General features: G+C 40.4%; 1 protein-coding gene across 1 annotated transcript in view; it reads left to right on the top strand.

Moving 5' to 3' along the window:
- Positions 1 to 13,447, top strand: part of LOC128732341 (sushi, von Willebrand factor type A, EGF and pentraxin domain-containing protein 1) — a 74,617-nt gene that overhangs the window by 19,571 nt on the left and 41,599 nt on the right. The window lies entirely within an intron of this gene.

The following is a 13,447-nucleotide window of genomic DNA, read 5'->3' as shown; positions in this document are numbered from 1 at the left end:
GAAGTAACAACACGAATTCATCGTTTCTTTTCCAAGTACAAAATATAAACAAAGCTCAAAGTTGCTATTTGTTAGCTTATATGATGCACTTATTGTGTACAGGAACCAAATAATAAAAAATAATTCCATGTCAATGAACTGACGCAACTTTGCACATCCATTTTTCCTACTCTGAAAGTGAAATTATTTTCCAATCGTATAAAAACAAGCAAAACAATGATGTAATGGATTAAACCTAACTAAACAATAGGTAAACGTCCCTTCTTTAAACTGGCATTGGGTACAAATGGTTATGTTAACAAACAAACGCATTAGAGCTGCCAAAAGCGCGATGCGCCGAAGTGTTGCAAGTAACCCCGGTGTTGCAAGTATCCCCGGATGACGGTATCTTTCTGATGTATATTCGCCATTTTTTTTCACCTTTTGTTTTTTACCGTCCTTTCGTCCACTGGTCTTCACTTCTTCGTCATTAGTCCGTTGACTTTTCGCTGTATATTCATTGTGAGTGCGTTGTCTTTTTGTTGTTTATTTACTGTCCTTTTGTCGTTCTTTCGTCGTCTCTACGTCATCTTATTGTTGTTTTTCGTCGGTTTTTGTCATCTGTTGCATTTTTTCGTCGTCGCTTCTTTTTCATTTCTATGGCATACTTTTGTTGGCTTTTCATGGCCACCTTTCTCTTATATTATAGCTGCTTTTAGCATTTTTGGTCACTTGTTTTCGAGAGCTTCTTGTTATTTTTTATTGCATAGGTGTTGTAAATTGGCATCCAAAATTGTATTCAAATTCTTCGTGTCGGTAATTAGTTGTAAATTAGCATTGTCAGCACAATAAGAAGGTTATCAGTAAAGTAGCTGTATATTTTGCCAAAATAGCATTTAAGTAGCATTTAAGGCGACTTAAATGCTTATTGGCCTATATTTGAATAGCATTGGTGATGCTTATTGGTTACCTTGGATGCTTTCATAGTTACGTAACTGCCAAAATGAATCATTTAAGGTTAAACTCCTCAGAAACTGTCTGTCTGTCCGTATGTTCCTTATAGAATCGAAAACTACTGAACCAATCGGCATGAAAATATGCATGTAGAGGTTTTTTGGGGCCTGGAAAGGTTTTAGTGATGGTTAGAAACCCCTCCCACCACTAAGAGGGGGGGCTCCCATACAAATGAAACACAAATTTGACAACTAATCAAGCAAATAGAACAAAATTTGGCATGTGGGTGTTTCCGGTGACAAGAATTTATTCTATGGTAAATTGAGACCCCTCTTCTCTTTATAAGGGGAATTATAACTCCTCTCCTCTTTAAAAGGGGGGGCTTCCATACAAATTTCCTCATAACTCGAGAACTAATCAAGCAAATACAACCAAATTTGGCATGTGAAGGTTTTCGAGGGCAAGAATATTTTCTATAGTAAATTAGGACCCCTCCCCACTTTAAGAGGGGGGGCTCCTGTACCAAAGATTCACAATTTTCCTCATAACTCGAGAACTAATCAAGCAAATGGAACCAAATTTGACACGTGGGTGTTTTTGGAGACAAAATTTTTTTCTATAATGAACTGGGAACCCTCCTCACTTTAGGAGGGGGGGCTCCTATACAAATGAAATACAAATTTCCTCATAACTCGAGAGCTAATCAAGCAAATGAAACCAAATTTGGCATGTGAAAGTTTTCGAGGGCAAGAATAATTTCTATGGTGAATTAGGACCCCTCCCAACTTTAAGAGGGGGGGCTTCTATACAAACGAAATACAAATTTCCTCAAAACTCGAGAACTAATCAAGCAAATGGAACAAAATTTAGCACGTGGGTGTTTTTGGAGACAAAATTTTTTTATGTGATGAATTGGGACCCCTCCCCACTTTAGGAAGGGGGGCTCCTATACAAATGAAATGCAAATTTCCTCATAACTCGAGAATCAATCAAGCAAATGGAACCAAATTTGACATGTGAAGGTTTTCTAGGGCATGAATATTTTCTATGGTGAATTAGAACCCCTCCCTACTTTAAGAGAGGGGGCTCCTATACAAACGAAATACAAATTTCCTCATAACTCGAGAACTAATCAAGCAAATGGAACCAAATTTGACACGTGGGTGTTTCTGGAGACAAAATTTTTTTCTATGATGAACTGGGACCCCTTCTCACCTTAGGAGGGGGGGCTCCTATACAAATGAAATTCAAATTTCCTCATAACTCGAGAACTAATCAAGCAAATAGAACCAAATTTGGCATGTGGAGGTTTCTGGAGCCAAAAATATTTTCTATGGTGAATTAGGACCCCTCCCAACTTTAAGAGGGGGTGCTTCTACAGAAATAAAATACAAATTTCCTCATAATTCGAGAACTAATCAAGCAAATGGAACCATATTTGGCATGTGGGTGTTTTTGGAGGCAACCATTTTTTCTATGATGAATTAGGACCCCTTACGTTTTTAAGAGGGGGGGCCCTCATACAAACGAAATACAAATTTCCTCATAACTCTAGAACTAATCAAGCAAATGGAACCAAATTTATCATGTGGGTGTTTTTGTAGGCAAGAATATTTTCTATGGTATATTTTCTATGGATTTCCCCACTTTAAGAAGGGGGGCTCCTATACAAATGAAAAACAAATTTCCTCATAACTCGAGAACTATTCAAGCAAATGGAACCAAATTTGACATGTAAGTGGTTTTGGACGCAAGATTTTTTTCTATGGTGAATTGAGACCCCTCTTTTCGTTAGAAAGCGAATTATGGCCCATCTCCCCTTTAAGAGGGTGGGCTTCCATACAAATGAAATGCAAATTTCCTCTTATCTCGAGAACTAATCAATCAAATGGAACCAAATTTGGCATGTGGGAGTTTTAGATGGCAGAAATTTTTTCTATGGTGAATTACGACCCCTTCCCCTTTTAAGAGGGGAGCTCCCATACAAATGAAATTCAAATTTCCTTATAACTTGAGAACTAATCAAGCAAATGGAACCAAATTTGGCATGTGGGAGATTTTGGAGTCTTGAATTTATTTTACGATAGTTAGAGACCTCTCATCCCTGTGGTAGGGGGATATGGACTCTAATACAAATAAAACAGAAATTTTTGCGAAACTCAAAAACTAATCGAACTCGAGAAATTCGAGACTCTTCCATAAAACATTAGTCAATACAAGACCACAAAAACTATCTATAGTAACACTAGATCATTCAGGACGAGACGGTCGCGAGTGTTGCCGGTGACCGCCGTTGGAAGCGCCGTCCACTGGGGGGCTTGCAAAACTCGAGATTGTGACAAAGATCATCCGAGATTCATGATTTATGTACAACACAGATTAATTTGTGGCAATACGAAGTTTGTCGGGTCAGCTAGTAAATAAATAAAAGAGACAGAAAAGACGGAAACCCGGGGCACAAAACAAGAGGAAAAACGAACGAAGACGAAAAGCGAGAAGGAAAAGAGATAATATTTGGAAAAAGACGAAAAATGGAAACGAAAAGAGGGTAAAAAAAATGAGAAAAGATGAAAAACGGGAAAGAAAATGACAAAAAACTAGTTTAAAACATGAGAAAAAATGAAAATAATTGAAACTAAGAACTGTAACTGTAACTGTAAATCCTCATTTCATTTAGAATTTCCTGTCCACATGCGGTTCAAAGTAAAACTTTAAGTTGAATTTAGCTTAAATTCAAGTTTTAAATTTGACGTCCATTGCCAAGCTCAATTTCAAGTTCAATTGCAGGTCCGATTTTAAACCCAACTTCAAATCTAATTTAATTCCAGTGTTAGGTTCAATTTTAAGTCCAATTTAAACTTTAATTTGAACTTTTGGTTTGAACTTAGGTCCGGGCACGCTAGTGCCCATAGAACACAGTTCTGACGGAACGATTCCGACGGAGTTCAATTTCCTCATACCCAGCTTTGAATTCAGAACTTTGAAACCAGTTTGATAAAAACAAAATCATTCAAAGTAACTATAACTGGGTCAACACAGCCACAAACACAACGTGGACTGATTCGAAAAGTTGTAAATTAAACAAAAAGGAAAAACCGGTTCAAGAAGGAAACACACCGGACCGCGGCGGTGACCGCGGACCCGTTCCGCCGGTCCTGACCATATGTTGGCAAGGAGTTTCTTCACATGTTTTTTAAGCACACATGCATTAATAGGCCAGCCGACCGAGGGAAAGCGAATTGCACGATCTGCAATGCTGCAGTGCCTAGCCATGATGCTGAAAATGAGGCGAAAAACGCTAAAAACAAACGATCGAAAAGGTTGCATAACCCCCCTCCTTAGCCTTCTGTTTACTCGACTTCTCAAGCTAGCCGACGACAATTGCGGTCGGTAGGACAGACAGACAGGAGGAGGTTCTTACTTACCAGCTCGATCTCGGGTACACGAAACAGAAGGTTTGCCAAAGTGGACCAAAATGACCCGCGGAGGTCGGTTTCCCTTGGACAGCGCAGCGGTGCCGTTACTGGCGCGGATGGCGACATCCATGACCCACGGGGGATCTGACCCCTTCACCGTTCGCTGTTTTTCGAATGAAATTGCGCGAGAAAGTTTACCAGCCAGAGCACGAACTGTCGACAATCGCGCTCGGTACGGTTAATTAGCAGGTTTCGGTCGGCGCGATCGGTCTGTACTTAGCGCGTTGGTGGATTCTGCGACTGAACGATCTGAACCCCCCGAAGGGGGTGGGGACCGGATTAATTTATGGTAATTCCGGAGTCCGGAATTCAACGGAAAAAAGAGGCAAACTGTAAAGCGGCACGAATGGCATTTTATTTTACGCAACTGCCGCACGAGAAGTGTTGCGAATTTGTGCCGTGTGTGATGTGCGCAATTTGCTTTTCAATTGAAATGGAAATGGATCCAAAGCCCGTCATTTCTGGGTGCGTGTTAATCTTTTTTTTTGTGCCTTCCGCTTGGCAGGGCCGAAGCATTCATTCACCTTTCCTCACCAGGTGCGGTGGCAGGAACAGTGTTGGCGTTAGCGAACGTCGTCGTTGCGTGATTTGTAGACCTGCAGCCTGTTGCCGAGAGATCGGTTTCCGTCACATTTTGCGCTCCTCCTCCTCATCCTGCAAAGACTAATGGATTTAATTACTTTCAGGAAATGTCGGTCGATCGGCCGGATCGGTGGATGTCAGGAAAAAGTATCTTTTCATTACCGGAGATGAAATGGGGGGATTCAGAATGACCCAAATCGGGCAGGGCACAGCCCTGCGGTGAAACTTCAGTCAGTCAGTCAGCTTGTGCAAAGGGCGTCACGCTCCAGTTCATCGTCGTTGCACGCAACGTCTTCTCCGATTGTAAAATATTGCACACTGCAAATCCGCTCGAGCGAGGAATCGTCCGGCAGGTCATCTCTCGTCCTCCGTCCGGTCTGGCTGCGGTTTAATCGCCCGGAGAGTGTGAAGAGGCAACCGGAAAGGGTCGGAAAACAAAAGCAGGGTAATTTGACGTTTGTAGTCTGTGTGTGCTTGGAATAGCGTGTCGAAGAATGCTTTTCATGTTGGTACACCAGACGAGACAAGCTGGGTTTTTGCAGCCCTTCGCCATGCTATGTGGTTCTATTGTTTCGGGGCTGCGGTTAGTATAACTCACCGATAGACAGCAAAGGCTGAGACCTTGAATTGATGAGCAAAATTTATGTTTGTTCTCGTTGTTTGATGCCGCGATGTTTTTTCGAAACATCACGCAACGTTCAATTTAGTTCTCCAATTCAAGTGTGTCAAATGGTAATGTCAACACAAGCGCTCTCTCCGAAAAAAGGGGACATCCTTTCGGTCGCAGTAGGCCAACTACGTGCCTACTGGCACCCGACTTTGCCGTCCCGAGCAACATCGACGGTAGAAAGACGTGACCAAATGAAAATTATTTGTGTCACACCAGAGCGGCATTCTGTGTTGGTTGGCAGCACCAAGACCGTCTTCATTTGGCCTTTTTTCCGCTTCGGTCGCACTGTCTTGCTAACGGTCTCCCGATTTCTATTCGTTCTCTTTGGTTTGCTTGTTGCTGTTGACATTGACAGTCATTCATCATCTAGTGTGCAGGTCACTTTCGCGTCGTATATGTGTTTTGTAAACAGGAACGGAACTGAAAAGAAATATGACTCCTCCACTGACTGTCCACTTATCCGACTCATGTGATCCTCTTACCGAACAACAACCGTTCCAACAACAGCTGGACAGCTCAGCAAGAGCACCCCACGCTATTCTTCCTAACCGACAATGAATCAGAGGCAACATTGCTCTCAATCCGCTACAATAACGAAACAACGAGCACAATAAGCGGCTTATTTGCAATCTCGCCTGCCGCAGCGCGGCGTTAAAATTTGTCACGCGGGAAAAACGAAACCCGCCACCGACCGAAATCGAGCACCATTGAAGCGAGCAGCAAGAGAATGGACTGGACTGAACGGTTGACGGAGAAAGTTTGCTCTGTCCACTCACTCACTGCGGTGCCGCCCGTCGCTAACGCGACAGACACAATCGATGAGGTCACTGACTGGCCTGGCCTGGTGGTGGACCTTGATTTGGGCTTTTGTTTGTCGTTTAATTAAGCCGGAGGAGCGGCGATGGGGGCTTTGCATTTCTAATCGTGGCCAGTTTCTCTAAGGCACTTTCTTCTTCGCTGGTCTCAGAAGCTTCACTAATTAATTAGCGAGGCTTTTGTGTTGAAAGTTGGAGAGTTGATCAATTACTTACCAAGATGCTGATGCCAGCATGCATGCTGGGACCATTGTTTCGATTGACCAAAAATTTTCTGTTTATGCACCAACGAGTGTGATCAACCGATCGCATGTAACCATAATTTTGCTGCCAAGGTCTGGGATATATGTACACTTGTGATTCCATGTCCTTTCCATTTCTGAAAAACAGTGACAGTGACTCCCCGTTCCAACGGGTTATGAATTATTAACCTTATGACAACCTAAACCAGTTTGATGTCCTGAACGTAACCGTAACCGGTGCGGAACCGTCCCTTAGGGTCGATCGTTGCATCCATATTCTATTGGAATCTAATCAAAATTAATGTCTCGTGTGAAAATGAGGGTGTTATTTAAAGTTGCAGAACGAAAGATGCTATCAGTTGGCTTTCATGTCCCACGTAACCACCAAAATGATTTTGTTAGAAATTGAGATTGACTAATCGAATATATTTATTTTGTCAAACAACTAGTTTTTAAAAATGGCAAAATTCCAAATTTTGATGGCTTGTTAATTTTATCCGCCTATCATACGAACTTGCACGATGCTGCTTGGGATCTTTTTAAAGTTTTTAGATTCGAAAGAGTCTCCCAATCAACGTCTACTAGAACCATTACGCAACGCTCGTACCATAAATTTCCGCATTCCTCGGCATAGCTCTAAGTATTACGCATTTTCTATTGAAACAGTCTCCCACAGACTTTAAAGTCGTTTGCGAGAAGCAAACGATGCCTACTCTCACGCGAGCGAGTATAAGAAGCATAGCGTCCAACGCTTACGCCACTGACGCCGCCGTTGCTGTGTGTAGACATTCTGCTACCTACAAACTCGGGAACGTACAGCAGCCTCGTAGCGTCTTTCTGCATAGCCCGCTTACTAGGCAAACAACTCGTGAGCAGCCAGCTGCCGGTGAGGGTTAACGGTCTTCATCTTCTTCATTTTACGCCTACGATTTTACACGTGGGTGGAAGTGCGAGCCCTCGGGAGTAGGGCTGTCGGTATTGGGCGCTTTTGGTGAAAACCGGTATTGGCGTGGAAAATACCGGTATTGGCAAATTATTCGGAATCAATAGAAATGTCGATGTTTTTTAGTAACTGTCTTTATTTTCAAGCTTCAGCTTCAGAATTGTTGCTCAGAAAAGTAGAATTAACGCAGATATAATACACTTAGCGATTTATTTACCTTGCTAAAACGGATATTGTTGCCAACGCTTCCAACAATTGAAAAACCTTCCGCTGTGATCAAAGTCTGATGAAAGGCTCTAAGCCCATCAGGAATTTGCCTTTCATTTCTTCAATTTTATAGTAGGTATATTCATATAGCCACTATTTTCAACAGTTATAGTAACTAATTTTAAAAATTCTGATAGTGAAGCTTTCTTCAGCCCCGGTCTCCTCAGTCTCTTCACGAATTTTTCTTCCATCCCCAATCCGGAAGCCTTGCATGGCATCATCCTCTCCATCATCCTTTACAGATACCTTCTCTTCTATGTTATGAATCTCTTTATTCGCAGATCACTTTATCACTCGAAAGACTTCATAAATATTCCAAAAATTTTCTTATCAGATCCTTTGATGGTAAGAATGCTCGAAAAGCGCAAAGAACCCTGTATTCTGATTCCCCCTAGAAGGGGTGAGATTGTGCCAAAGTTCATGTAATTATTAATATTATCAGTGTTCGATGTAACTAAACCATCTTTGTGACAGTTGATAACTAAACATTGAAGTTCATATTGACAGGCTTTGAAACTAAAGAACAAAAACCTATACTTTTTTGCACAATCTCACCCCGTCAGACGGTATTAGAAAATACCGGTTTTTTGCCTTACCAAAATCGGTATTTCGGTATCCAAAAATTGGTCGGTATTACCGGCTTCGGTACTACCGGTTAGACAGCCCTACTCGCGAGGAATGTACAGCAGGAATGAACTTCGCACCGGCGCGCGCATTTACTAATTTGTAGCCTAAAATGCCGGAAAACATGCATTCGGAAAACTTTAATATCTCCGAACATCGCAACTAGTAGCAGCTAATTTTTTGCTTATTACTAGTTAACACTCTGAATGTTGATTTTATGGTAGTATCAGAGCGGAAATCTTTGGAAATCATTTTCTGCACACTATTGAAAATTGACAAAAATAACAAATATTTTGTTCTAAAACACTTCGTCAGAACAAAGCCTACTAGGAAAAAATCTGTCTTAATATCACCTAAACTATTAGTTTATAATCCCTTTAATGTGAATTGTCCTTTAAAAGCATAGAATTTTAAGCAGCATGGTAGCCAGATACTAAAAAATTAAATGATATTTATTTTTTCATTTTCCAAAATTTTTTTACACTGTGTTTCACCTTCTTTAATGCCTATTGAAAACCTACTTATTAAAACAATTTATGTATATTTCTTATAGATTATGTGTCTACTATACGTAGAATATTAAGTTTGATAGAATATCTCAAATAAAAATTTTGAGGTTTTGTCCGAGCTTTTTCGGGTTCTGCCCCATAGTGCGACGGTGGCTGTTAGCTAACTACATACTCGCAGAAACTCGTCGTAGTGCAGTAATAAATAAGGGCGAGAGTCCACAAGGGGACGCTTGTGTTGGCGTGTTCGTTAAAACGAGCCACTTGTGTGACAAAATTAGACCACACGAATGTGGGCTTGGCAACACTGCAGTTTAGAAGAAATCCTTTGTCAGTAACTCAAATTAACACACAGCAATTGTAAATATAGCTAATGCCTCTCTCAGAAATGATAATGTACAACATCGCTTTCTGTTAAAACTTATCTTTAAACTAATATTTTATGTTCGGAGATGCACTAGAACTAGCCATGGAATAGTATTGATCATTTCCGGGAATGTGCGTGTTTGAAAGATGAAAGTAACTTTCGTCGAAGTCAAAACGAAGCATTTTCCGGAATATTTTTTACCAAGCAGTGGCATTGGGATTTCAGCGTCGAAGTCTGTTCCTCAGTATATTCTTGCCTTCTTTTGTCACTTTATTTCGACTCTTTTAAATGTGTTGTAGCTGTAATGGTGGAAACAGTTGAACTTTTTTGGCATCCCGTTGGCTCACGGAATCCTTGTTGTAGAAGGCACGCGAAAGAGAACGAAGTCTTTCTCCATGTCGTGAGTAGTTGTTGGGCATCTTAGGATATGGTAAACAGTCGAAACCGCAACATTTTCGCTTTTAAACTGTTGTACCGTATATTTTGTGTCGAGATTTTTGTGCACTTCGTAGAAGTGTAGGGTACGGGAGGCCATTAAGCGGTAGTCTGAACAATATTTAAGAATTACGTTGAAACTATATTTATTCGAGACAAGATTTCGATACCAATTGATAGAATAACATTTACTGAATACCGAAGTGCATTTTGGTCTTAATGAAACACTACAGTCGCGAGAAATGATGAAGTTGCGGCGGCTAGTATCCGGCAGGTCGAAAAAGCCTGCATGGTACAAACCATAACAGTTATAAAGCAATCCACCAAATGACTACTGCGCGTGCGCCCACTATAATTTCTTAGTTGTGCAATTAACAATAAAGCTGATTTTTGGCATATTGTTGAAGCTTATCAAAGGTTTATCGTCTACTATAAACCAGCTGTATCTATTTGAAGAAGCTTGAGAAATTACAATAAGTGGCTATAAACGATCTGATGCCTTAGTCATTTTCTGGTCGAATCTGTCAATCTCTTACCAGTGCAAAAAGTTTTGCAGATGCAATGAACTCTTCTTCAGACATACTTCGCAGCCGGTTGTTAGAGTATCAGACAATTACACGGACACGGACAATTGTATCCATTGGCTCTTAGAATGCATTTAAAACTTAAATTTTGCATAGATACGCAAGTGACGGTTTGCAACATTTTGGGTATTTTCTCAATTCGCTTTTCTAACAGCGACGACAGTTTACTGCAGTAAGCTGTCGTCGAAGTTATTATTCCTGGTAAGCTGTCGTTCCGGTTCGTAATAACTGATATGACATCTTACTAGAACTAGTATTCTACTCAAAATCTCCATGGAGTGATTGCATTGTCCTCCCCTCCGTATTCGATAGACTGGTTGACAGACCATTACTATCAAAACGTCAAGCTAGTATACGTTAGAGTAAACGACACGATATATAACCACCTCCTGACAATCCTTTTATAACGTTTTTTGTTGCTTCGGAACAGCTACTTGAAACCAACCAAACTGCGTTGCACTGACAGTGCAGTAGTTTGTTGAATAGAGCAGGGCTGTCCGTCTGTTCCACCTAGAAAGTGGGAAAGTGCTAACGTTACTTATCAGATCAGTTTTAAATTCGTTTTCTGGTTAAATCTACCAATCCCTTATCAGTTCAAAAAGTTCTACAGAGCCAGGGAATCCTTCTTTACGTATTTTCTCAACTCACTTTTCTAACAGCGACGACAGCTTACTGCAGTAAGCTGTCGTCGCAGTTATTATTCCTGCTAAGCTGCCGTAGTAATTCTTAATAATTGTGCGACAGCTTAACAGAATTAGTATTCTAATCAACATCGTCATGAAGTGATTGCATGGCCTGAGCTGATAAGGGATTATTAGATTGGAGCAGAAAATGGCTATATGCGATCTGATGCTTAAGTCGTTTTCTGGTCGAATCTGATAACCCCTCATCAGATAGGTACTCAACTTTTCATGAACTTTTACAAACTAACAATTGAAAATCCACGTTTTATCAACATCTCCTGTGAATCGGTTGATATGAAAACCATCAAATCTTCCAATCTTTCGTGACGCTTTCCTGAAACTAAATTTTGAATTGACACGCTGCGATAAGACGTAGTTCTACGTCAAAAACGACGGAGTCTCCTCATTCCAACAGGTCAGGGACTATCTGTTTCGATTGACCACCAAGACCAAATTGATGTCCTGAAAGTAAACCGTTATAGAGAGTTTCGCGACCATCTCCTCCTTTTAACCGATTAGGACGATATGCTGTGAGAATTTACTCGCAACTGAAGTCTTGTATGAAACACAGTAAGAAATAACACTCAAGGACTAGGCTTTGGGCGTTTAAATAACCGCCATAAATTACTATCCAACAAATAGAATTCATCCAATTCGGCAAAGCATTTAACAACTAAATAATCGGATAGATTTACATCCTCTGTTGTGTTGTACGGAACCAGTTTTCTAACCGCGACGACAGTTTACTGTAGTACGCGTGTCGTCGCGCTCATTATTCGTAATAAACTGTTTCTGGAGTTCTTAATAACTACAGAAACTTTTTATTACATTTATTATTAACCGTAATCATAGAGAACTTGGCCCGCCAATTGGGCTCGAGGCGAGGTACAACTCAGCCGATAAAGTGACTGCGTAGGTGCTTTTTTCCGGTGCTAAAAGTTGTTTGGTTTGACCTATGAGATCCAAAATTGAAAAGAAAACAAATTTAGTTGTGTAATTTTTTTTCCTCAATATTTCATAGCTTAATGAATAAGCATTGCAGCGATAAGCAGTCTTCAGAGAAAATGTGTATTTTAATATTCTAAACAAGTTTGTAGGACATTTGAAAGCAGTGAAAAAATTGACTGCAAAGTTATTGATCAGAATTTATCTTTAACTCTTTAAACCAGTTTACTAACCGCGACGACAGTTTACCACAGTAAGATGTCGTCACACTCATTATTCGTGATAAACTGCCATTCTTAGTTATAAATAACTAAAGCGGCTTTTTATTACATCTATTATTAACCATCATCATGGAGTGCTTGGCTCCTAGTTGGTCTCGAGTCGAGGTACGACTTTGTCTCTCTAAAGTGATTGTATAAGTCCTCCTACTTCTTCGACGAATGCCTTTCAGTTTCTTAGGTCACGCGTCCTTCGTTCTTTTTTTTTTGCTGAGTTCAAAACAAACACTGACAAAACCGACACAATATCCCAGATGTCAAAAGCTGCCTTACCGTCGGGACATCAAACTGGTCTACGGTAGAGAAAACCAGAAGATGCTTGTAGCGGCTAGCGAGTAATCTCGTCAAAGGTTCAAAAAAAAACATGAGCTGATGGTTCGAAACTGGCCGACCTAGTTTCGAGACTGGTACCACAGGTCCTGGACCGAATTCAGTTCAGTCGCAATGGGTAAATGGCCAATAGTCTTTCCGAGTCCGAGATATATGCCATTCTAGAATATACTTCAAGCTATTTGAAGAGGAGAAAATATAGGTTAATCGAAAAATGAAAACTGATACAAAATTAAACATAACCTAGTACAAAAATCAGGCAATGTTAGATGTAATGGATAGTTATAAATAACAGTGAGAAAACATCAGAGAGTTAGAAAAAGAGCAAGGAAAAATGCCAGAAACGGGTCAGAAAAAGAATGAGAAGAACGGTTTTGAAATGTAGAAAAATAGTCAGCGGTCTGGTAGAATAGGAACAAAAGTCGAAAAAATGGTCAAAATGGAGTCGGAAAAAAAGTGTAGAAAAAAGGTTTGATAGAGTCAGATGAAGTGTCAGAAAAGAGCAGAAAAAGATTCAGAAAAAGGGTCTTGAAAAAGTGTCAGCAAAGAGTTAGAAAAAGCGTCGGAAAGAGAGTTAGTGTGTGTGTGTGTGTGTGTCGAAAAGAACCAAGAAAACACATCAGAAGACATAGACAGAGTCCGAAAAAAGTGTGAAAAAACGAGTCAGAAATAGCCAAAACAAGTTGGAAAAACAATATGAAAAGAGTCAGAAAGTTGTCAGAAACCAAAGGACCAGAAAAACTAAAAAATAGTCAGCACAGTTATAA

The sequence above is a fragment of the Sabethes cyaneus genome, chromosome 1 (assembly GCF_943734655.1).
Source record: "Sabethes cyaneus chromosome 1, idSabCyanKW18_F2, whole genome shotgun sequence".
Taxonomy (NCBI): domain Eukaryota; kingdom Metazoa; phylum Arthropoda; class Insecta; order Diptera; family Culicidae; genus Sabethes; species Sabethes cyaneus.
This window is presented reverse-complemented; position numbering and strand designations above follow the sequence as displayed.